Raw genomic sequence first — 26,799 nt, forward strand, 5'->3', positions numbered from 1 at the left:
TATGCAGTGATTTAACATGAATAATTTATTCATCACACGTAGAGTACTTTTGACTTTACCAGCCTGAAATATTGTTTATAGCTTCTCCTTGCTGTTACTTAAGTATCAGCTGAATCTGAACCTCGTGGGTGTTGGGCTGAGATGTTTCTTTTGCAGCCTCGTGCTCTGGCAAGATGCACCCGGCTGTCAACAGAGGTGTCAAAGGAGAGAGACAGTTCAGAGCAGGCAAGGAAAAACAAGACGGGTCAGGGGAAAAGGATGTGGGTAGGCAGTCAGAAAGGAGGACGAAATAGGATAGGCCTTGGAGAGTTAACTGCATTGGTTTCCGATACACACACAGATAATGTGTTTTCAAAAAGACATGCATTAGTGATTTTAATCTGCTGTTACTCTAGCCTCAGAATGGCTTAGGTCTTTGTTGCTCTTAAAGTATTTCATTATACAATAGATCTCGTTTGACACGTCAAATTTCCAACCAGGGTTGCGCCAGTATTGCATTCATGAGACATTTTTGACATTTACACGGCAGCTTTGATCACCTTTTAATTCAAAGGACGGGGGGATTTTTTTGCCGCCACATTTCTTAAGAAAAGAGATGTAATGAACCATGAAAGGTTTGCTGACCCTGCTTGTCCTTGTTCACATTCAGCATAGCCCTCTGCTGTTGACCACGGAGCAGCTTCATTGGACCGACTGAGTGTTAATTCCTCAAAGACACCTTTGCAACAGCGTTCGGAGCAACCGGGAATGAGTCATCCCCTCCGTCTCTCTTGCAAACATCCCCAACTATGTGACTTCCATCCTAATCCCCGACTTCGGTTTCCAAAAGTTAAGCGTATTTGGCAGCCAGCGGGCTGAGAGAGCCATCAGCTGTCACACCATCTGCATAATGATGCTTGTTGCTGTCATCTATCAGCGTCACAGCATCATCTGGCCTGTCACTTTCACCTGAGATTATATGCACGGGGAATTTAAGGATCAGTGACTTTGAATTTCAAGAAATATATTGTTGTGGTTTATTTAATGACTGACGAATAATATGATTCAGTGGCAGTTGTTTTTTTTCAGTGGGATTTGAAGGCAGAACAAACTAAAACTGATAATAAAAGATAGAGCTGGGCAATTAACCTAAAAAGGAATAGAAGCCAGAATTTATAACCTACGTTCCATGCTGTGATAGGCTTGTCCTCAATCCCCTGCTCACTTTAAAATAATCGTTCATTAATCTTAATCAAGGTAAAAGTTAGAAATAATCGTGATATTGCTTTGAAGTCATATCGCCCAAACAACAGCAGACAAATCAAAGAATAATGAGATAACTCTGGACAGTGAAAAGTGACTCTCAATGGTGTTGGGAAGAGGCAAAGTCAAATTTAAAGAATGTTTACACTTGCAAACTTACAGTCATTCGTCATTAACTGTGACTGAAGGCTGCTGTCTGTTTACACATGGCTCCATCGACTCACGTCTGATAACACTCAGATCGAGTTGCAGCTCTTTTTTATGGAAGGCCACTGGGGTGTGTTCTGTTTCTCGAGAGCAGGATGGGATGTCAGAAAACATGAGATCACAGAAAAGATTATTTTATTTAGACATAATCGCAAGTCGTAGTAATGCTCCAACTAAAACAGAATGTTATTGGTTGAAAACTGAATATTGTGACTCTATTCTTTTAATCAGATTTGTTTAATTCAATGTGGCTTCTCCGTAGAAATGAGAGGATGGTTCGAACAGACAAAGAAGTTCTGTTGTCCTTATATCACCTCTCCATTTCATCATTTAACAGCGCTTTAGCCCAGTGTCAGAAATGCACGTTTCTCCATTTGGAAGGAGGATTAAATGCACCGTATTGGGGTTATTTTAGGTTATTTAGACAAAGTCTATTACCAGCAGGTGTCATTTGATAAGTGTTTTCTCTTCAGGTTTCACCAGAAGCTAAATGATGCACTAAATTCATTTATGAACCAGCAGCCTCAGCTTTTTTCCCCTGATTAATTAACTTTAAATTTCTTCCCAGTTGTTGTCTTTTATTTATCACAATTGACATCTGCCACAGTGTCCGGGTGCTCATGTGGAACTGCAGCGGATGTTACTGAGAAGAGAAAAAACAAAACAGGAGCTGTTTCCAATAAGATTTGCAGCTGCTGTGAGTTTCTAACAGACTTGGCATCACAGTGAGTCTGACAAGATGAGCCAAATAACACAGATTTGTTGCTGTTGTTGATGGGGCTGAAGAATGGGTTCTGTAAAGGGGACGCAAATGGTCCCCTACATTTCAGCGAAACAGTGCATTCTGGGTCATATTTATTTATAATGAAAATGCATTTTGCTGTTATTCAGTGTGACCTGCTGTCACATAAGCCCCTCAGATATTGTTTCTCTTCTTTTGCTCTTTGCTTGTTGGATGAGGCTAGACAGAAAACCCCCAGAGCTGATCATGGTGTCGGTTGAATGTCCTTAAACTCGAAACTGATGCATTTACTTTTGCTAAATTAGCAGTAGTGTACACTTCACAGGCTGCGTGCACCCCAGAGTCTCTGTTGCAGAAGTACCAGGGTAGTCTGTCCTCCTCCTCCTCCTCTTCTTCTTCAATCAATCAATCAATCAAGTTTTATTTGTATAGCCCACATTCACAAATAACAATTTGTCTCATAGGGCTTTAACATTGTGTGACATCCTCTGTCCTTAACCCTCAACAAGAGTAAGGAAAAACTACTAAAAACCCTTTTCACAGGTAAAAATATGTAGAAACCTCAGAGAGAGCCACATGTGAGGGATCCCTCTCTCAGGACGGACAGAAGTGCAATAGATGTCAGGTGTAAGAAAACATCATCAGGATTTTTAGCAGCATCCATTAGGCTAAACATTTTTCAATACTATGTGTCAGGCAGTCCCGCTGCAATCACAGTCTCTGGCCAGCAGCAAGACCACGATCCAGCATCAGGATGGATCCACTATAATCCACAGTCATTGTCCACCGCCGCCAGTTAGAATCCATTATCAGCTGCCGCCTCGGTCGTGGTCCCTCATCATCCGATGCCAACGCGACAAAGGATCCTCCATTACAACGACGATCAGCTGGCACGATACAGAATCCACCGAACTGGATCCACCATTGCGACCTCCGACACGCGATCCACAATCATAATCCATGGTGCGGCCACAGCTGTGGCCCTGCATCCGCGGGCGCTAAGGCACAGAAACTCCGGGAAAGGGGTCAAGTTAGTAACATGTACTGATCAGATAAGAATTATCTTGATGTGATAAATATGGAGAAAAGGAAGGAGAAGCAGGAAAGAGAAGCTCCGTGTGTCTTGTGTCATAAATTCCCTGTGCGTCTTAGCATCATCAGGGGTTTTTGCCATTTAATCAAATTTGGAACATCGCACAAATTAGCTCTAACTATAAGCTTTATAAAAAAGGAAGGTTTTGAGTCTACTTTTAAACGAACAGAGCGTGTCTGCCTCCCTAACTGAAAGTGAGAGATTATTCCACAGCAGTGGGGCTTGATGGCTAAAAGCTCTGGCTCCTACTCTACTTTTAGAGACTTTAGGGACAACAAGTAAACCTGAGTTCTGGGATCGGAGTGCTCTAGTAGGTTGATATGGAACTAACATCTCTTTAAGGTAAAGAGGTGCCATATCATTAAGGGCCTTGAAGGTGAGGAGGAGAATTTTAAATTCTATTCTAGATTTAACAGGAAGCCAGTGTAGCGATGCTAATACTGGAGAAATGTGCTCTCTTTTCTTAGTTCTCGTCAGGACACGTGCTGCGGCATTTTGGACCAGCTGCAGAGTCTTTAACGACTTACTGCTGGAGCCTGATAATAGTGAATTACAGTAGTCCAGTCTCGATGTAACAAAGGCGTGGACTAGTTTTTCTGCATCTTTTTGCGAAAGGACATGTCTGATTTTTGAGATATTACGCAAGTGGAAAAACGCGGTCCTAGAAATTACTTTTAAGTGACTATTAAAGGACAAATCAGGATCGAAGATCACTCCCAAGTTCCTGACTGTGTCATTGGAAGCAAGGGCAATGTCATCTAGCGCAGCTATATCATTAGATAATGTATCTCTAAGGTGTTTAGGGCCGAGTATTATAACCTCTGTTTTATCTGAGTTTAATAAGAGAAAATTGCGGGTCATCCAGGTTTTTATGTCCTTGAGACATGCTCGAAGTTTAGTTAATTGATTACTTTGATCAGGTTTTATTGACAAATATAACTGGGTGTCATCCGCATAACAGTGAAAATTTACCGAGTGTGTCCTGATAATGTTTCCTAGTGGAAGCATATATAATGAGAATAAAATTGGGCCGAGCACAGACCCCTGTGGGACACCATGGTTAACTTTGGTGCGCACCGATGACTCATCATTGATTTGAACGAATTGGGAGCGATCAGCAAAATAAGATTTAAACCAGTTTAAGGCCGTTCCTTTAATGTTAATTAACTGTTTTAGTCTCTCTAATAAAATTTGATGGTCAATTGTGTCGAATGCTGCACTGAGATCTAACAGAACGAGGACAGACACAAGTCCCTGATCTGAAGCTATTAGAAGGTCATTAGTGACTTTTGCCAGGGCTGTCTCTGTGCTATGATTGGTTCTAAACCCAGACTGAAAGTCTTCATATATATTATTTTCCTGGAGAAACTCACACAGCTGATTGGCTACAACTTTTTCTAAGATTTTAGATAGGAAGGGGAGATTAGATATTGGCCTGTAATTTGCTAAAACCTCTGGGTCTAGGGTGGGTTTTTTGAGTAGGGGTTTGATTACAGCTATTTTAAAAGACTGTGGTACATAACCTGATGATAATGACAGATTGATTGTGTTAAGTAACGAATTATCTATTAGGGGCAGAATTTCTTTAAGTAATTTAGTTGGAATCGGATCTAAAATACAGGTTGTTGGTTTAGAACCTGAGACTATTTTGGTAAACTGATCACGGGTGATCAGAGAGAAGCTGTCTAAATAATGGGAAGGATTCTCAGCCGTTTCTGAGATCTCTATTGTTGGGAGGGTATTAGTGCCAATTGAGGGCAGGAGATGATTGATTTTATTTCTAATAGTTAGAATTTTATCATTAAAAAAGGTCATAAAGATATTGCAATTTAGGGATCGAGGAATACTGGGTTCGGTGGAGGTGTGACTCTCTGTCAGCCTGGCTACAGTGCTGAAGAGAAACCTGGGGTTGTTTTTATTCTCTTCTATTAGTTTTGAATAATAGGCAGCTCTTGCTTTGTGGAGAGCCTTTTTATATTCTGTAACACTACTCTTCCAGTCTAGGAGATTTTCAACACTGTTGCTGGAGCGCCACTTCCTTTCTAATTTTCTTGATATTTGTTTCAACTCATGTGTCTTGGAATTATACCACGGAGCTAATTGACTATGTTTTACACATTTCTTTTTTAGAGGCGCTATTGAGTCTAATGTTAATCGTAATGAGTCTGCAGAGCTTTCTACGAGGTGGTCAATCTCAATAGAGCTCGGGTTTTTAAAGAATTTGTTGTTTATGTCGACGGATAATACGGGTTTAAATGTAATCGGAATTATTTCCTTAAATTTAGCTACAGCACTATCAGGTAGACATCTAGAAAATGAGTTTTTTATTAGTGGCATATATTCAGATAGTGAAAAATCGAAGGTTATTAAATTATGGTCTGATAGTACTGGATTGCGCGGAAGTACTGTTAAATGTTCAATTTTGACACCGTATGATAACACAAGGTCAAGTGTGTGGTTACAACAATGAGTAGGTTGATGCACACACTGACTAAAACCAATTGAGTCTAGTATTGAAATAAATGCTACGCTCAGGCTATCTTTATTATTGTCAACATGAATATTAAAGTCACCAACAATAATAATTTTATCTGTCTTTAGGACTAGGTTTGATAAAAACTCAGGGAATTCTGTTAGAAATTCAGTATAAGCCCCAGGAGCACGATAAACTACAGCAAATATGATTGGCTGTTGGTGTTTCCTGGATTGACGTGGAAGATTAAGAACAAGACATTCAAATGAGTTGTAGCTAAGTTTAGGTTTAGGATTAATTGATAGACTGGAGTTAAAAATAGCAGCAACTCCACCTCCTCGCCCGAGTTCCCTGGGAACGTGTGAATTTATATGACTGGGGGGAGTAGATTCATTTAAACTGACATATTCATCAGGATGCAGCCACGTCTCAGTAAGGGACATTACATCTATATTGTAGTCTGAGACTAGTTCATTAACTAAAATAGCCTTTGAGGACAGTGATCTAATGTTTAAAAGACCACATTTGAAAGTCTTAGTTTCCTGTGTTGTTCCAGAGGTTGTGTTAATTTGTATAAGATTATTGTGAGTTCTCGCTCTGTTATTGTTTAATTTAAATAATTGAATCGGACGGTAGACAGAGACAGTCTCTATGCGGTTGGGTGACTGATCCAGAGGGAGCGCAGAGAAGTGTTTAGCACTGCAGCTCTGCTTCCTGGTCCCAACTCTGGGTTGTCATGTGATAGACTTAGTAATATTCTTAGATAAGAGAGCTGCTCCATCCCAAGTGGGATGAACGCCGTCTCTCCTAACAAGACCAGGTTTCCTCCAAAAAGTTTGCCAATTATCTATAAAGCCCACACCGTTTACAGGACACCACCTCGACAGCCAGCGGTTAAAAGAAAACATGCGACTAAACATGTCATCACCTGTAGTGTTAGGGAGAGGGCCAGAGAAAACTACTGTGTCCGACATCGTTTTAGCAAAAGCACACACAGACTCAACATTAACTTTAGTGACCTCCGACATACGAAGCCGGGAGTCGTTGCTGCCGACGTGAATTACGATTTTACTGTATTTACGTTTAGTTTTAGCCAGCAGCTTCAATTTGGATTGGATGTCGCCGGCTCTGGCCCCCGGGATACAATTGACTATGGCCGCTGGTGTCGCTAATCTCACGTTTCTGAGAACCGAGTCGCCAATAACCAGAGTTTGATTCTCAGCGGGTGCGTCGCTGAGTGGAGAAAAACTATTTGAGACGTGAGCTGGTGGGTCTTTAATCGTGGGCTTTCTATGGGTGGTACTATGCCCCCTCCGGACCGTCACCCAGCCACCCTGGGCTCCCGGCTGCCCGGGGCAAGTCGAGGGACTGCTAGCTGAAGCTAAGCTAGGTGGCTTCGCTGCGGCTAGCACGGGCCGGCTAACTATAGCTAACGGGGGTTCTAAGCTGAGGAGCCGAGCTTCTAAGTTGCTAAGCCTCGCCTCCATGTCTACCAACATACTACATTTATTACATTTACCACTACTGTTAATGGAGGCGGAGGAGTAAGTAAACATGAGACACTCGGAGCAGGAGAGAGCGGTGGAGCGAGAGGGAGAGAGAGAACACATCGCTGCTAAAACTATGAGTGTGAGATTTAAACAGAACACAGAGTCACAAAGCACCAGAGAGGAGGGGCTGGTATGTGAGGGTCCTTAACTATATACCGGTGATTTTAGCCGTAGTAGAACAGAAAGACAGTTGTGTTTAGCGGAGGAGCTAATTCAGATAGCGACTACACCACCCGTGTCCCGTGGCAATAACAGGAAGTGACGAAATGACGCAGCACGCTTACCGTAAACACTGGAGAAGATCCCACATCCACCAGCAACCTGTGAAGAAACAACGTCCTCCTCCTCAGACGTGATGAAACAACACAGACCCTAGGTTCTTCTGTTGCATTACTTGGTCACACGACACAAAGGGAGGAAAAAAACACAAGGTGAGTCACAGCAACTCCCAACTGACTTATGTAACAAATCTCACACTTTATTAAAACAATGAATAAAACAGCGCAGGCTCTTGTATGTTCAGTACATGGATGCTCCACTTGTATTGCTGACTCCTTCTTATTCTCCACATTGATGCTTCCTGCATTTAGGTCACAAAAAGTCATCCGGCAGGAAACCGGATTTAAAGCATGAATTTGTATCAAAGAAGATCCATTTTGCGTTGGATTAGCAGATGTAAGACTGTGTGAGCCAGAGACGGACCATTTGGTTTAACAGCACACTCTTATTGTCCTTTAACACACACGTCAGCAAACACATAGTAAAATTAACTTGAAGAGGTCCAGCAGTTCCTGCTTTGCAGCTCAGTGTCTTTCCCACATGTCTCTGTCCGTGTGGCTTAGTCCTCAGTTTTCCTCCTCCTGCCTTTTGTACCAGAGGATCAATGAGCTCACAGCTCTAACCTGCGCTGCCTGATCCTCTGGTCCACGTGAAGATGCTCTCCAAGCCACCTCCACAGTTGGATTCTCTGAGGATCATTTATCAGTGTTGTATCTGCATAACATCATTGCTGAGATCAGATTAGGGTTGTGTACAGAAATCTGGTGCCAATTAGGCACTGGTGGCCACACGGCCGCTACCTACAGGAACCTATTACACCCAAAAGGCACTGGGACCTGCTGCAAATGTCTGAGCAATAGAGCTGTGGAGCAAAAAAACGCTCTTATTATGTTGTGCTTGCTTTAAGAAAAGCTTTATGTTCCTGGCATCGGTTTAAAGCTTGAGCGTTTTTAAAAGTATTGCTTTAGCACCGATATGAGGAGAAAAAATTATATCGTACCAGATATATATCACATATATAACCTGAAAGTCATAAATAACATGAAGGAAGTGGCGATTAAATGTTTAGGGCTCTAAGAACTTATGGAACATTGATTTTGCTGTAAGTGCCTTCGGTCATGGTTTCTGACGCCATGATTCTACAGTCAGATGCACATGTTTGGATGTAAATATATGTAAATGAAAAGCTAACGGGGAGGGAATGTGAGTCCTGTGCAGAAGTCCTTGTGGCAGCTCAGAGAGGTGTGGAGCACCTTGGTGGATGTTATGAATATAGATGACACACACACACACACACCTGCACACACACACACACACTCATACACATATGCCTTTATTGGACACAATGTTGCTGCAACACTTAACCCCTAGCATTTTTCAGAATCTAATTTGTCTTCAGAATTCTGCAGTTGTACAATTTATTCAGAGGTTCCTGTATTATAATTTAATTTATGTGATCCTCATCCCCCTATCAGCATTAAACATGCATCCGATGCAGCTGTTCTGATGTCGACCTTGAATCTTTTTTGTCAATGTCAAAGGGACAGGTCGCTTGGGCAGGACACGATAAGTAACTTGATCCTAATTCGTTTAGAAGTCTGCTGCTCAATGTCTCCCAGCGTCACCTCCAATTTCTGTTTTCAAAATATCTGTCCTTGTGCCCGTAACAGTGGAATAGCGGGCACTAATGTGATTGGACCAAAGGGCCAGCATCTGTTCCCTGCTCCTGTGTCTTTGTGGATGTCTCGCCTGTTTGATGCCACCCTCTTGTGTTGTGGTGTTTCTGTGGTTGGTGCCGGGCAGAGTGGAGCTGCCCAGGGCCGGGTCGCCAGGGTGTTGGGCCGGTTGTTTTTTTATTTGATGTCGTGTAGAACCATGTTGTTGCTGTTGACTGCCTGCAGAGATTCTTGGCCTTATTTATTTTCAGTTCTGCTCGGGGTTAAATGCACAGTGTCTCCTCCCCAGAAAATCTGTCATGTTTAACAAATCAGACACTGTGTGAAACATCAAGAAAACCTAATATCATCACAACAGTTAAAATCCGGGCCTTTTCTTTTGACTGTTTTGAGGAATCCTCCTTGAAATCTCTCTTCCCAGACTCACCCAAAGATCAATGAAAAGAAAGAAACCCGAATCAACTCAAATATTTATGATTGAATTACTCATTCTTTTAAATGTTTTTTTAAGACAATGGCGTAGTGACCTTATCCTGAACTATAGAATGCATAATGCACGGCTCTCAGATTCATTAACGATTCATCTTTTTTCCTGCAGGAGCTGTGTTTGGCATTTGTGGACTGCAGAGGATCAGCACATGAACCGGCTCTCCCTGTGATTACTCTGTGGAACGGTGAGTCCACCACTGTGACATTTTAGACTTTTAGCTGGAACGTGTACACAATGTGACTTACAGATTCCAACGCAGGGAAACCTATGTGGCCCTTGCTCCTAACAAATCAATAGTTGGGTTCATGTGAATAGAAAACACTGATTTCTGAGACTACGATCGAAGGAGGAATGAGCACAAAGAAAGAATGAAATTCATAAAACAATCAAAAGGTGTTTTGAGGTGACGCACTGTGAAAACTAGGCACCTGAATTTCCCATTCCCGTTTTTTCCTCTTTGATCAACAGAATAAAGTCATGTCAACAGAAAGGCACCGATATCTGTGAAAAATCTGCATTGTACCTACAAAGTTTCACTCTGCTGACTGCAGGGGTCTCTCATCGTTTTTCACAAAGTGGCTGATGGCCAAATGACGGCTAACATTACCGGTCACTCAGAAGTGAAGATGTCATAAACATAAACATATACATGAGCCAGATGCCAGCTCGCATCACCTTAACTGCTCAGCTCCCCAGCGGAGTGGATATATGCATGTTTTTCTTTCCTCTTTGAGGCCTTTGAGGAGTACAACTCATATCTCAGCTCCAGCGTGGCTATTTTTAGACGAGCTCAAATATCAGGGGATCCTCGACGCTTCCTCCATCCCTGTTTGTCTCCCTCTGCCTGTCTCCTCCCTTTACCCCCAGCTCCATTGAATCTCGAAACCTTTGCTCTGCTACGTGGGGGTGATTAATTATACTGCATGGAAATGCGTTCATTTATATACAGTACATACAGTACGTTCCCATGTTCCTCTCCCCCGTCATTGACACAAGATGTAAGTGGGTTTACTCATCACCGGGAGTAACGACGCCTGTAGAATCAGAGTGTGGCTCCGATTTTAAGGGTTTAGATTTTTTTTTTATTACCTCTGCCAGGGAGGTTGTTTTCATCCCTGTCCATTTGTTCGTTGGTTTGTTTGTTAACAAGATAACACGAATAATTCATGACTGATATCTATGAGTGTGTGAAATTTGGTGCATTGATTTGGTGTATTGAATTTAAGAGGAGTTTAGGGCCCTGGCGGACGTATGCGCTCTACTTCTTCTAGTTTTAACTGAAAACCTTTGATTCAAATCGTAGAATTTGAAAGATGTGTTTGTTAAACCACCTGGTAAAATCTGTGCGTAAAATATATTATCGAGCAGCGTCATGGAAAGTGTTGGACTCAGTGTTTTTTGGAGCTTGACTTATTATAAAAGCCCAAAGGTAGCATGTCCTTTCCTTTGCTGCATCCAATTTAGACCATTATTTCAACAATTCTCTCTTGCACGTCCCCCAACTACAAGATGAGACCCGTTTTCTGTTTGTTTTTTTATTATTCCTCAAACATATTAAACAAGTAGCAGCTCCTCTCACTGTGCAGAGCCAGGGAAAGCTCAGACAAAGCTGGTATTATTAACAAGAGGAGACATTTACTGCCCTCCTTGCACTCCTCTTAAATAGTCCTCATTTTCCTGCTCAGCGCCAGAGGGAAACAACTGTCAGGTAGAGAAGGATTCTCATCACCACAGGTGGGGGCTGTGCCCAGTGGCACTGAGGTGATGGCACCAGGCTGCATTCATGAGGAGCATTCATTTTCCCAGGGTAAAGCTGGGTGGAAAATACAGAAAGGCATTGACTGGTATTGTCAGCTCTAGCTTACAGTAAAGATCAGCCCAGGATGACGCAAGCACACATTTTCTTATTTCTAGATATCTTTCAATATATACATATTTCCTTAGATTGTCAAACTGTAATAGCAGCGTTTTGCATCTTGACAAATGAGCCAAAACTGTTGTTAATTACAATTGTCTGTAATACCGTCCTTTGAGCTACTGTCTTGTCCCCTGTATCTGTGTGTGTGTGTGTGTGCTGATATTTGTGTGTTTACGGCTGTAGCCCATGTGGCCTGTTTGAAAGATGTGCATATTTATCAAGTTGGACAGGGTCTACGAAAAAAACCATTATCGAGTGGCATTGGCATCGTGCCTTCATGCTTCTGCCTCACCTCTATTATTGTAATGAATATTTAGTGCAGCGTAGGCAAGATAGCCGGCGCTCATCCAGCTCCAGTGCGCTGTGCTGCTGCAGGGCAGTGGAGGAAGACATTTAACAAGCTCGTGGCACTCCTGCTTTTTTTTTTTTATGCACATGTCGTTGAGTTGCTGACTCATGATGCTCATGTTCATTTGATTTGTCTTTGTTTGCTGTGTAAAAGTGGTGTTAAAAAGGAAAGGAAGATTAATTCAACGTTATGTTGTGGAGGGAATTCAGCTAAATTGGGACAAAACAAGAAAAATCAATTGAGGAAAATTTGCTATTGCCTCAATAATGTCTGTGGCGCTTTAATGCATTTTGAGCACGAGTACATTTTGTCTTGTTGGCATTGTTGCAGATGTATTGATGACAATGATACATGGCATTAATACAGTGTCAGGTCGTAGTGGAAGATGGGAGCTGCGTGTGCATTAATAACAGACCTTATTTAACCCATTTTCTGCAAAGGTGGCTGCCTCCAATGATTTAATCATTATACCTCCAGGAAATACGCCAGCCAAATTTCATCTTTGTAGTGAGCACATGTTTTTTTTGCACATCTAAGCACTAAGGCAATGAAATAGGAACTGCTGGAAAAAATGACCCTCGGTCCCACAGCTGGGACCGGGGGTCAGCAGGTTCAGCATCGAGTGTTGTGTTGTGTCACAAATTTCAAGCACAAAAGGATTATAAATATTGCACCAGAGAAATTAATAATAATAATGATAGCTTTATTTATATAGCACCTTTTAAAGCAGCTGTTACAAAATGCTTCACAAAGAGGACAAATACAAAACATGCAAGGCAGCAAGTAAATTTGTAAACTAACCCAAAGACAACGTAGTTTAAGTAAGTAATGGCAAGACATAGGATAAAAGAAACAAAAGTAACAGCAAAATAACTGACAATAGGGGTATTGTCGCTTTCGCTCTTTAGTCTTGACTATTGAGGAATAGCTAACAGAGCCTCATCAGAAGATCTGAGGCTACCAGCTGATTTAGAAGCTCAGTAAAGTAGCTTGGTGCCAAACCATGCAGTGCCAATCAAGCAAAGCTATTAAGGGGGAGATATGATTATGCTTACGTGGTTTGTTTAAGAGTCTGGCAGCTGCATTTTGAACACGATCACGTTTTACAATTATCTGCCTATATATTAGATTTCTGTACTAACCCTCTGCTCAGTAATATGCAGGTTCTGTAGCAGAACTACTGAGCTGCCCCATATTAGCAAAGGGCCGTTAACACTGCTCCCCAGATTGTTCAGGTTCCTATTATTAAACTAACATTTATTGAGCTCCAGCCCCATGAAACGATTGGTTTTATAGGAGGTTTAATTCTGCTGTGTGCTGCGGTACCAGCTGCAGACTGCGCTGATACCAAATCAGCACCCGTCTTTTTCATGTGACCCTGTGTCCTGTTTTCATGTCCCCTCCCTCCCTGTCACAGCCTGAATACCTCTGTCCCACACCGGTCCAAAGGGGCCCTGACTGACCACATGGAACAGATGGTCGTGCACTTCTCGGTTCCCAGATCACAAGCAGGAAGCCAGGGTGCTGTCCATTTTCCAGCTGGCATAGAAAAAGTGATCAGCTCTTAAAAAGTTTCCCCTCAGGAGTCCAAGTGCAAAGACAAAGGTAGAAAAGAGCAGGAGATAACGTTACTCACCCAGAGCAGCTTGTGCAGTGAGATGAGAAAACCTAAACGCCAGGTAAACAAAAGGGAACACGTTAAAGGTGAAACAAAGATGTGACAGCATTAGTTTTGTCATCTTCAAAGAGATTTGATTACTGTAATTTGGCTTCATTTTAAAGATCAATCCAAACATCTGTCTTCCCTTCTCATATTCTGATCCTCATAAATCATCCACCTGTTTTTAAAAGCTGCTGATTATGACTCTTCTCTTCTCAGCACATGTGGTGTGATCTAGTGTGAAAATCAACATCAGCGTTCTGAGATATCCTCAAATAAATGTTATGTTGCCGTATAATTTAATGTTTTGGCTCATCTTTCTTCAGATATTCCTGGAGCATATGTTGTGTATGATCCAGCAGTCAGACGTGTTCACATCACACTGATGAGTATGTATTTATATGTGAAGAATCCATCTGGAGAGTACCTGCGTGTTTTCACACTCGGCTCCCACCCTCTGTTGATCTGTTTCTCACATTCACAGCTCTGTGGGGTTTTTATTTTCAATCCTTGCTCGCTGTCATACAAAAGTATCCTCTATGTGTATTTATACACTAGAATCCCACCATCTGTCCCTGCGACCAGACAGGAGACGGACCGATCCCCTATCACAAGCCCACGTTTGTTTTTGGAACCTAGAAGTGGGAGCGGTGACCAAATGCAAAAAACAATGTCGGCGCTGAGGCGGAGCGGCACTACTATCAGTGCTGGTGCAGAGTGAGTCTGCTCACTGTCTCAGTGACATCTGCTTTACACTGTGCACACTGCAGATGAGACTGGGTGCATATGGAGCAGTGATTAAACTACAGCGGCCGGGTGGTGTTTACGAATTTTTACCGTAACATCAGTTCTGTGTATGTCTGGCATAACTACTGATCCCCAGTGTTATTATTCAACTTGACATATTGTGTATATATAGTCAGGGGTGATGTGATTGTACACTCGTGGCATTTTGATTATAGGTGAAGCAGAATGTTTAATAGAGCCTGACTGATGATGTGTTTTTTTTAGGCCTATACAGATGCCATGTATTGCATATAAATGGAAAGTGAACTCAACTCATTTTGTTTGAGCTTGAAGTTGAACTCCTCCATCCGACAGCTTTTCTCTACATCGTGGATTCCTCCACACACTGAAGCTGGGGGGGTTGTGCTCTGGAGAGAAGGCCACTGGTTATATAAAGAGTTTAGAGGGTGGTGTCTATTTTTTATCATCTTTCCAAAACCACTAGTGCAGCAAAAACACTTTGAAATGACAGCACTGTGTGTTTGAACTCTGCAAACTGTTACTACAGCTGTGGTGCTAACATAACACTTACAAGATCCAATAGTGTATAATTTTCTTTTTGTAGGGTTACAAGTTAAAACTACAGTTCATGACCTACTTTATATTATTGTATATAGACTTAGGTCCTGTTCACAGTTTGGAAAAAGCTCAACTTCTTTTAATTTTGTAAGGAGCACGAAGTCTTTTAGCTTGAAATCATGTATTCAGCCAAGCCATATCAGTTTTCGTGACCCTTTTCATATAGTTTCTTATTTTTGATGATTTGTTTTCAACCAAATGTCATCTACAGCAAATAAAAACAGCTTGCATCAGTTGTTATTTCAGCCGGCTTAATCAATCGTCACTGGCGAGAAATCAGACACTGCTGGTGTCTTATCAATCTGAAATCAACAACCTATTGGTTACACTTTTTTTGCTTTGAGTAGTAAATATGCCGATGTCACTGTAAGCACCTCGACAGCAACAGTGACGGTTTAATACGGGAATGGGCTCATCGAACGAGCGCTGGACGAACTATAAAACAGTTTTGAATAGTGTTGGCACGACGATGCAGTGGTCAGCAGCCTACGTCTCTTTATGAGTGGAGATGTTCTGCCTCTGCCTGAGTGGGTTTTCTCTTGGCGCTCCATCTTTCTCTCACAGAGCAAAGACGTGCAGGTTGGGTTAACTGGGAGTCTAATTGCCTGTCGCTGTGAGGGTGAGCGTGAATGGTTGTTATTTTTCTTTATGTCAGTCCTGCGATACGCCGACTACTTGTCAAAGTCGCACATCACCTCTGACAGCCCTGCACACAGTATCTCTAATGTACTCCAGTGTATTTGAGGCAGACAAACAGAATACACTGACGCTAATATACCCATCTTATCATAAACTTCGAAAAGCTTGTTTCAGACAGATGTATCATTGCATTGTCACAGTAGCTCAGTAAGTAACATGATTTCTAACGTATTTTGCAAATTCTTTCACTTGCATGGTCATAAAGTCAGCCCAAGGCATATCAAAATAGAAGAAGGTGTTGTTTCATAGGTGTTGTAGAGTTTTTTTCTCTTCAGGCATCTTATATCATGGTTAAATTTAAATTTAAAGCTCATGATGTGAGGAATTCAAATTGCTTTGAGAGGAATTCGCTTTTCCTCTCCACACCACTGGAAAAAACACATCTAAATAAAACTCAACACCAATTGTTTAGCCCAAATTTGACAAAGTGTTAAATTCTTAACATATAAGAATGCAGCTTAATTGGTTTTCTTTTCTGTATCTGGTGTAGACGTGAGCTGCGAGATGCAAGGATAAACTTACATCGTCAAACACACACATGCACATTCACATCACGACTTTCTACAAAGAAACAGTTAACACGAGTTTGGCATGATGATTACAGACGGCTTTGCTTCAGATCAGCCCGTCTGATCTGACATCCAGTACACACAATAATTACAAACAGGCCCAAATATAAAACAGCACACTGCTGTTTATGGAAGCACCTCACAGTGATAAAAATCCATCATGCATGTCTGTGTTGTTGTGTTGTGGTTATCTGTCGTTCTGAGCATTTAATTTCAAGTCTTCACAAAAGGAACTGCCAGTCGCACACACCCTCCACAGATGTGTGTGTGTGTATGTGTGTGTGTGTCTGTGTGTGTGTGTGTTTGTGTGTGTGTCTGTGTGTGTGCACAGAGCTGCACTGAAATTCAGATATGATCTCTGCACAAAAGAGTCTCGACTGACACAGACCACAGAACAGACTCTGGAATATTGTGTTACTTCGGCTCAGAATAAACAGTGTGGTGGTCAGCTCTCTGTGAAAAATATCACCACCCGACCGCCATCAAGTTGAGTTTGGACGCATGTTTAATAACCAAACATTATTCAACTTTGTGTTTGTCTTCACTTGACACCATGTCTTTAAATCTAAACCCTGAAAAACAGACGACCTCACTGGAAAAACACGTGAAGTTATTTTATCCTTGAGAAAAAACTTCATCTGCTGCTGTTTGAGTCAGTGTTGTTTTCTCCGTATTATCTGAAATGGGGTTAATTATGTCTTTACTTAGTCAAGCAGAGTAAACTTTGTCTAAAATCTGTTAAATATGCCTTAAATGCAGTATATTTCTTTATGAAACACTTGAGACTCCAGACCGCTGATGTGAAAAAACACAGAAAGTAAAAGACACTCAAAACCCCGACCAAACATTGTTGACGATTGCACAGTTGCAACAGTTTGACTGTAAGTAGCCAACCGTACCCTATTGCTAATTTAATAAAAGCTATTTAGCAGCCGTAATGGTTTACAGACGCGAGCGATTGTCCCTGTAATCAGCCACCGTACCGAGTCAGTGTTGTGGGTCTAAAACCTTTTTTCTTTTACAACCTCTCTGCCGTCGCCACCATCGCTGAAACCCCCTTAAAGCCTTGCGGGAGAGAGAGACTGTGATTTGATCTCGCTCACCTTGATCAGATTACACACTGGAATTAGTATAATTACAGCTCTTGCTGATTAATGGGCAAACTATAATTAGCACTGTGGATACGGGAAGACTGTGAAAGAGAGAGTGTGTATGTTGAAGAAAGAGTGGTCCTGCGTTTGTTAAGATCTGTGTGTGTGTGCGTGATCATCTGAAGACAGAATGATGTACTCCGGGGAGATAAGGGCTTGGAAAACCCACCTTCAATCAACTAAAATATAATTTTTCTTGAATACCTTTTCTTGAAATAATAGACAGAGGAGAGGAAACGCCAAAGCTTTCATCAGTGTGCAGCCACTTGAAGTGGACCTATTAATCTTCTCAATATTTTTGTCATATACACTGTTATGTTATTGGGTGTTAATTTAAACGTGGTTTCAAATAATGAGGTAAACATATGCAGAAGTATAATCCCCGAGCGACAGAAACTCCGGCATCAGACGGCTGAGAACATGAGGGATTTCCTTAAATGGTCCTTCGCTCCGAGCACAGCTCATTCTCCCGAAACAGTACTTGAGTAGTATTAAAGGCATTTAATAAACTCCAGCGTACAAATAACCAAAGGTGCAGGTTTACACTGCAGTTTACTCTCACATGCTGGGTGCGCTGCTGCTGGACAAGCTTCCAGAGGATCGGCCGATCAGAATAAAGCAAATATTGCCTCAACTGAGCGACTTCATTCCAGGATCCACTTGAGCTCTGGATCATACAAAGCTATTACAGCGAAGTCCCAGAATTATGATCCCAAAACTAAATGGTGCTTCATATTTATTTTGGATTCTGGAAAGAGTGAGTCCAAAGCTACTAGATCTCAAATTTCCCTCCGGATCAACAAAGTCTTTCATCTAATCTACTCTGATCTAACATGAGCTGAGAGGTCAGGATGGTTTATTCAACAAAACACAACTACTGTTTAAACTTTCACCTGTGACACATTCACTTTCTTTGTACTTTGTTTCTTAATGTCATGTTTGGACATGATTGTTGTGATTGTTGCTTTTCAAATACTTGATTAGTCATTTCTGAAAGGATTTCTGGAATTCTATTGTGGCAAAAGAGAGGGCTATCTCCATGGTTGCAAGTGGAGAATAAAAGAATCGGCAGTTGCAACTTTGATGAGAAAACAGTGTTAAAAACTTTAATAACCACATTTCAGAACTGGTCACACAGAAATAAAACTGCAGTATAACACAAGTAAATCTGAGAGACACACACACAGAGCTCCTGTTGTCTCAAATGTCTGCATTGGGTTGTTGGATGGATGTGAGCTTGTGAGTTGAGTTTGACAACATGCTGTTCCTTGTAGACTTGCTGTTTGATTGACTCTGCGATGGGAGTAAGTGTATCCACTGCTAAGAGCCACTCTCTGCATGCAACTTTTACACACTGTCCCTCAGATTTGCTCGTTGTCACTTGTCGTTTGCTAAAGACTAACTTTTTAGCGAAGTGGGAGCAGTTACATTCTCTCAATTTGTCAACTTGGTTTGCATCTTTTCATCCATCTCTAACCAAAGGAGGAGCCGTCTCGTTAAACTTCCTTTCATCATTACAAATCAGCTTGGCTAAAATCTTACCTCCCACAACCCCCTGGAATATCCTATAAATTCAGCTTCAGAAGGCATTTTGCAAACACTGATGAGGACACATTCTGAGGTTTTCACTTTACACTTCAGTGAGTCACTGATGCCCCCCCGCCTCGCTGAGGCAGCAGTCAATACAAACACGATGGATCGTATGGAGCAGCTCTCACAGTGGCAGAAGGCGAGCAATGAGAGATTGAACTGTAGGGCTTTCAAATATTAATTGAGATGGAGGGTATATCAGACATTTTGCATGCATGAGCTGTTTTGTGTGCACTCCAGGTTTTCGGCAAGCTAAGCACCCCCCTACCACCACCCGGCAAACCTTTCAGTCTGTGAGCGGGGGGGTAGCCGAGCAGAATGGAAGTGCAGGCACATGGGTAGGAGGTCAAAGATAGATTTGCAGGTGCTAGAGTTTTCTCTGTGTCCGGGCTATAGAGGTTAACCTGTCTTCACAAGGAGCCATTAGACGGTATCCGGTTTGCATCGCAAAACAATCTTAAATATGATGACGATTACAAATCTTCTCTTGATTTAAAGGGAAGCTTGTGTTAATGCTGTATCAGTGCTTTTGACAAATAGAATGAGGTCTAAGATCTAATGAGCGTAGAAGTAATTCTCACACATGGGAAAAGTTCTACTAAAGTCATCCACATTACGTTTTCAGTGAAATAAATTGTTGCTGCCTTAAGGCTAGTGTTGGTAGTCCTGGAAAAGCTAGCAAGAGTAGGCTACACTTGGAAAATATGCCACCGTTATATCCCACCCCCTCCCATCTGTCCTTCCGTCAAAGCTACACCCCCGAACCCATGAACTTCTGGAGTAAGTTTTCTTCCACAGACTAGAGATTATTTTTCTCCTCAGGCTTTGAGTCGTTTAAATACTGCTCGATCAACTCTAGGCGAGCTGTCATGTGCGTTTCCACGTTGCCACTGTACCTGCCTTGTCTTATTGATGGAGGGCTGCTGAGATGATCGTCCTCACAGCAGCTTCTTAGATCTCTGCAGGAAACTTCTGAAGGTCTCAGGCACCTCCCTGAAAAAAGCAAGGCCCATTTTCATATTATGGGTAAAACAGTATAGATCCATATGTTAAATGCGTTTTACAGTTCCACTAGTAAAGGAATTGGAATACTTTTTCAAACCACCAGAATGTAATCCATTTCCTGATTTATTCTCTGAAAGTCTGTGGTTTGGGTTTTTCAAGAATAGTGCCAGGAAGTTTGCTTTACCCACAAACCAAGATGACCTCACGCTGACAGGATAGTCCTTCGGTGACCTGCCCTCTGATTACAGCTGTCAGTAATTGTCTGGTCTGGATTATATAGAATGTAATTTCTATTTTGTTAAGGGAAGAAAAACCGCCAACAGCACAACTGTTGAGTATTTTTTGCAGTCGCTCTGTTGTTGTTGTTTCTTTGCTTCACTTTTCAGATGGTGCTTAAGAATAATGAAAACACTACTGTTGAAGTCTGGGGCATCTTGGATTTAGATTGGCTGAACAAACCCAAGGCTAACGCCGAGGCAGATTACGCTCCGTAGGTGATGTTGAAACATACAGTGCCTCGGAATACTCGATCCATTGTCCTCCTCCCTTGCTCTCTCTCTATCTTGCAGACAAACACCTACTCCAGTAACGCTTGCATTGGAAAAACAGGTTTCTAAAAAAATCTGGCTGCGCCACAGTCAAACTGAATGCTTGAACAAAAGCAAGCACAGATGTATAACAAGTAAGAAAACCTTCTACGAGTGCAACAGATCCATCTGCAGTCACGTTTTCAAAGATTAATTCGTAGTTCAGCGGTGTGTGTTTGGACTGCCACAAGTGTACGCTTGTGTGTGTATTTTATTGGCTCCACTGAGTGAATAACATTTGTGATCTGTAGTGATGTTGTTCTCTCCCTCCGGCATCGCGGCCCTTTCACCGTTACTGCGTCATGGCTTGGTGTTAGATTTTTCTGGAATGATCTCCCTTATATAAGAACTGGAGTAAGTGGAATGGTCTATGCCAAATCGACATACTGTGACACACATGCATGCTCAGCCACATGCAAATATTTCCAAGTGCTCCAGCTGGTGGCTGGCCCTGCGCTGCTGGGGCAAGAGCCTTACCGAGGGTTTTAATAGCAGAGTTCATTATTTCAGGATTAACATGGAAAGCAGAAAGAGAAGGTGCCTTCAGCGGTAATGAGAGATTGGACATGTTGTACTGGGATCGCTGTTGAAGCAATAGACTGAGTGGAAGTAATTTATCCCATTTACAGAGATATATTGATTGGTTGGGTGGCAATAAGAGAAATATGTGTGTACTGTATTTTTAAAGGGCATTGACGTGCAGCGCGCGCACACACACACACACACACACACTCGACCTGGCAGTTCTTTGACGGTGTGACCATGTTGATATCAGCTTCATGCTGTTCATCCATTCTGCCTTAGCAAGGTTCCTCCAGGCCTGTGAAGTTTGCTGATAAAATAAGCTCAGTAAATTAGCACTGATGACTCACTCGTTAGCAGCTTTTTGTATGTTGGCAAACAGGTGGGTTGTTGTGGGCTGCTTGGCTTGTTCGGGTCTTCTATTTACAGCAAGTTAAATTCTGTTAACAATTAATATACAGTATTGTTATGATTGTAAAGTATATTAACTCAATCAGTTGTTTCCTTGATGAACACAAGGTTTTGGGTTAAGATTGTTTTTCAACAGCTATTGAAATCCAGTTGGACCCCAAGGAAAATGTAGTGTTGACAAATGAAGTCGTCCCACCCTTGTTGTTGCAAAATCCGGATACTGAGAACAAAAGTTCTTCTGGAGAAGTTTGATGACTTTTAAAAGCTACCACTAAGTTTCTTTTTCTCTTTTTGTTTTTGTTCTTTACTATTATGGTTTACGGCAATGTTTAGCTGTGTGTCCATGGAGAGTAGTTCCATGAAGGTTGAGATGGGACCTGGACAGGCTCTTAAACAAACACTGACGTCTCGATGCTGTTCCCAAACAGCAGCAGCACTTTAGAGGCTTTCTGCATCACTTTGCCAACAGTCTCAGAAATAGAGGTAGAACAATGACTGTGTTACTCACAGCAGCTCCGCTCACTTTCCTGGCTGTGGTTATCATTAATTGAAACTGCCTCCTGCAGTTTATTTGTTTGTGTGTCTCTCTCTCTCTCTCTCGCTCTCTTGCTCTCTTTTTTAACTGAGCAAAGATTTGACAGCTATTTTTCCCAGAGCTTAATGAGTCACTACAGCTGAAGAAGAGCCAGGCTTTATGTTAAGTTAATGCCCTGAGAAACTCTGTGTTTGATATTCGAGATAGTGTCTTGATGTTCTGATAAAACGTCAACAACTTCATTGAAGGAGGAAACCCCTGAAGCCAGGAAGACGTTTCTCTATCTGTAAGAAGATGCCTGGTTATATCTAAGATTGGTCGGACATGGCTACTTTCCTTTGCAGCTCTTCCCTTCACAACATAGTTTAGCACGTGCGTGGATGCGGTTGAATGCTGGCCCATTTGTGACTCAGTCAATATATGAAAAATTGATGTGATAGAACGACAAATGGCTTCTCCTTGAATGTTGCATGCACAAAATGACAGAAATTTGCTGGCATGTTTAAGTGCACTCATAAGCAGTCAGATTGCATTACGCACTCTTGGCTGACTGTTGACGTCACTATGTTTACATTACATAAAAAAAAGGATTAGATTGATTTTCTGTTTCTGATTTTGCAACGTTTCACAAGTAAATGCTTTTTGTTTTGAAAAGTGGGCAGTCACCTCTCTGCTGTTTCCTGACTCTGTATAAGACTACATTAAGGATAAAACAGTTCCTGGATAACAATTAACCGCGGTAAAGTTCCTGAAGGATAGTGTTACCGTATGAAATTTTAATTATAATTTTTTCCTCATTTATTAACACTGTGTAAAAATGTCCAGTATCAACCACAGTGATCAATGGTGTCCCACACACAGGTGCGTGCTGGTGCATCATGTGACATGGGTTTGTGGTGTGTGTGTGTGTGTGTGAAGTTTACTTTGACACTTTCCAGCATCAGCCCAAGTCTCCAGGATGCAGGTGCAGCAAGCGCAGCATTTATTGTGCATTATAAAAACATGGAAGAAACAACAGCAGGCAGGGGGGAGGGGTTAACAGCAAGAGAACTGTTGGTAACCTCTGGCCTTAGCTAACACATGCTAACATCTACTGTCACTTCCATTTAACAAAACCAAAGCTCTTTGGGGTTGACATATGCACTTAACGTGACAAGTTGTCGACCTTTGATAAATACTCGCATATTTATATATTATGTCATAACATCTAACATTCACAGCACATTTTAAAAAATATATTATTTTGGTCACTATAATTTTTAAAATGTTAAATCGTTTGCATCTTTTCTTATATTCTCTCCCCCATGTCCCCATTTTGTAGATTTTTGAAGTGTTTCTTTACGTTTTAGAGAAAAGGATAGCGAGACGCCGAAAGACAATCGGCTGGTGTCAAATGAGCACTGCCATATGTTCTAGGGTTAATCAATTATCAATAAGGGCAAGGCTGTGCTCCAAGGCAGTAACAAGATCCACCACAGACAACAGCCATGGCAGCCCGTGACCTCATTGTCTATTCATGTCAAAAAAAATACTGCTGCCGACGGTCTGGTTGCCTCCGGTCGTCCCCGCCACGTTTCACCTTTTTTTGATGTTAGTTTGTCCCATTATGTCGTTTCACTTCAACTCTCCCTCGCTCCGTTGTGATTGCAAACACCGTCCGTGTGCGGTGATGTTCACCGTGCATCCTGCCAACCCCCGGACATTTGTGCCATAAATCATACCTTGTTCGGCTTGTCAGCATGGAAGCATTTCGACTTCACTTTGTCCCCCGTGTGTGTCGGTGTCTCTTTTTCTATTGCACCGTCATTGCGGCGTGACCCATCTCCATGTTCGGAAACTAGTTACATAACCACGGCCTGCAGCATTTCACCACACGAGTGCCAGCCTGAGACCCAGAGTACAGAGTGTGCATGCAGGGCAGCCTCTGCATCACTTTTTTCATTCACAATTTGGGATTCAGAGTGAAACTTAATGAATGGTTGCTCAACGAAGCAAATTAAGTGAACGTAAGGGTGGGGACTGTGAAGCTTGTGTAACTGAATTCATTCAGAGTGACCCTGTGTCTCAAAATATTTTGCCCCAGTAAAGGTAAATCTGACCGTCATGCAAAAATGTGAGCCAGAAGGTAAAGGCTAGCTGAAAAAGTGTGTGTGTGTGTGTGTGTGTGTGTGTGCACACCAGGAGGAAACAGGACATGGTGTCATTGAAGTCCATTCAAGTTCAGTGACAGCAAATCTACCCATACTGCTTTGTAATATATCAGAGAGTGTCTCAGGAGGATCCAAATTACCTCTCACATCTGCTGCTGCTCTGTGCCACCATTACCCCACAAACACACACGACACACACACACCCACGGGCACCAAAAGCTAAGAGAGGGCCTATTTGAAATGATTATACTGTCATAAGCAAAGTGATGATGTGCTTAAACAGATATGATGGAGGACGTTTCTCTAATTGATTGCTCTGTCAGCGCAGTGAATCCGGCTTGTGTTTAAATAATTATTTTCAGAATCAGTAGGCTGGCACGTGCAAAGTGAGACATCAGCACAATAAAAAACTGTAAGATGAAAAGGGACAGAATATTCTAAATCAATATTCATACCGTATTGTTTCACTGTATTGAAACTTATAGAAACATTACCAAAGCAAGAAGGAAGCTAAAGACGGATCTTAGGAGAGTCCGGCCACTCACTTCTGGCGGTTTTGTGTTTTTCTCTGAAGTTCTAATGTGTTGTAGTGAATCGTCCATGCCTGACAAGGAGAATTTAAAGTAAATGGAGTGACTCTCCAGGGACACTGTGGAGAGGGATTCTCCAATGTAGCTCTTAAGGCACAATTTGCAGATTTCCAAGCTATTTGCACTGAGCTAAATAGCACACTAAATAAAATAATGGTTTTTAGTTTAAGTCATATCAGGAAATGCATCAGGAAAGTTTAAAACTCTATGACAGTTCCATGTCCATACTTTGCCACATTAGTCAAACTTGTATACTCTTTATGTACATAGACTGTAAATAAAGACGGACGATGTGTCTCCACCTCCTCACATTATCCAGTAATTAAGTCAACACCAAGGATATGAACGCTGCTATCTTTGAAACCCGGATGGAAATGCAGCCTGGTCCGCTGATAGATGCATATGACCGGTGTCAGCTGTCAATCATTAAAACACATACGCACATCAGTGTGATAAGAACTAACTACAAATGAACGAACCGACTGTTGCGTTTCAGTTTGTCTCTTCCAATGACGAGGAGGAGGATGTGTTTATGACCTTTGCTGCATCCAGCCACCAGTTGACGATCAAGATGCTCTGGCGCTGTCATGTAATCCATCTTAATATCTTAATACAGCCTATGGCTCAGACATTTAATGAGATATGTCAGGTTCCTCTATGGCTGTTACACATTTATATAATCTCTTCTGTGACGCACGAGTAGTAGAAAAAAAGAAGCCTTCTCTGCATTTTAGTCCACATGTTGGTGTTTGTTTTAAAGAGCAGTTCTCAGCTACAATGAAAAACTTTATTGTCGTGGCTTTTGGCAGCGTCTCAATAAAGAGCAACCCACTCGCGTTAAGGAACATATTTCATGAGAGATTGACCTTCAGGGAGAAGATGCAGCCACTGTATCACACAGATGAGTCACCATCTGTCATTCAGCTCACTGGTTGACAGAGATTAATCGATGGATCACAATCTGTTATATTGTAAAGTCCAGAGAGAAAAAGTTAGTTTGATAATCACCAGCTTAATACATAGTTTGGCACAGAAGGGTCTTAATTACTGATGTGTTGCGTGACGTTTTATTGGCTGGACAGGCACCAGCTGATATAAAGAATAAATAAATAAATTAGTAAGTATAAAACTCCTCCGCACAGCAGCAAAGTCATTTCATGGACTATCAGTGTCGGGTCACATGACAAGAGGAGAATTGACTTTGGTGTCAAAGCGAAAGCACCTTTTATAGCAAAGTTTCAGATTTCACCTGATGCCAAAAGATCTCATTAATGAGGCAACCTGCTAATTTATTTCTGATGAAGCATCTGGGACCCCCCCCCACCCCCCTCTCACATGCACCTGAAATATGAGGCGCACTGGAGAGCAGGTGTTAGGGCGAGTTCTGCCTCTCGGCTGTGAGCAGTAGAAACTTTATAGATTTTCTGATGCTCCACTGGCCCCACGGGGACTGTGGGGTTTCTCCCATTGCTGCTGATGGCCAGTTCAACTGTGACGGGAGTGACAGTGTGTTTGTGTGAACGAGCGACTGCAGGGCAAAGAGCAATGCCCGCGGGTCAACAACAAAGCAACGCCACAAAACACGAGAGAGGTCTTTTATAAGATCTCGTCTTTATAAGAATAAGACGTCCATTTTGAAGCTGTGACTTCTGTAGCTGGACAGATTAGACCAGACCCTGGCTTGCAGTCTGTTGTGGTTTAATCAGCGTAGGAGCAGAGTGGCATGTCCTGTGAAATCCCTTGTAAGAGCAGCCTTTGACAACATGCTTCTTTTTTGAGTGTCTTTTACATCAATGGCCACTTTGTGTGGTCATCAAACCACGACTGTAGTAAACGATGTAGGACTGGATTTTAAGCGTTTCAGGGATAATGATCCTCAGCTTTCAAGTTCCATTCGTTCATTGTGAACAAACAAGCGAAGGACTTATAAGGCATCGGGGGCAGTG

General features: G+C 42.0%; 1 protein-coding gene across 1 annotated transcript in view; it reads left to right on the forward strand.

Moving 5' to 3' along the window:
* The window catches only part of adarb1b (adenosine deaminase RNA specific B1b), a 113,616-nt gene that overhangs the window by 31,743 nt on the left and 55,074 nt on the right, over positions 1–26,799 (forward strand). The window contains exon 2 of the mRNA XM_061089188.1: positions 9,861–9,936. The gene's annotated coding sequence lies outside the window, so the exon portion shown is untranslated. The remainder of the gene's footprint in view (positions 1–9,860; positions 9,937–26,799) is intronic.

The sequence above is a fragment of the Limanda limanda genome, chromosome 16 (genome assembly GCF_963576545.1).
Source record: "Limanda limanda chromosome 16, fLimLim1.1, whole genome shotgun sequence".
Lineage (NCBI taxonomy): Eukaryota > Metazoa > Chordata > Actinopteri > Pleuronectiformes > Pleuronectidae > Limanda > Limanda limanda.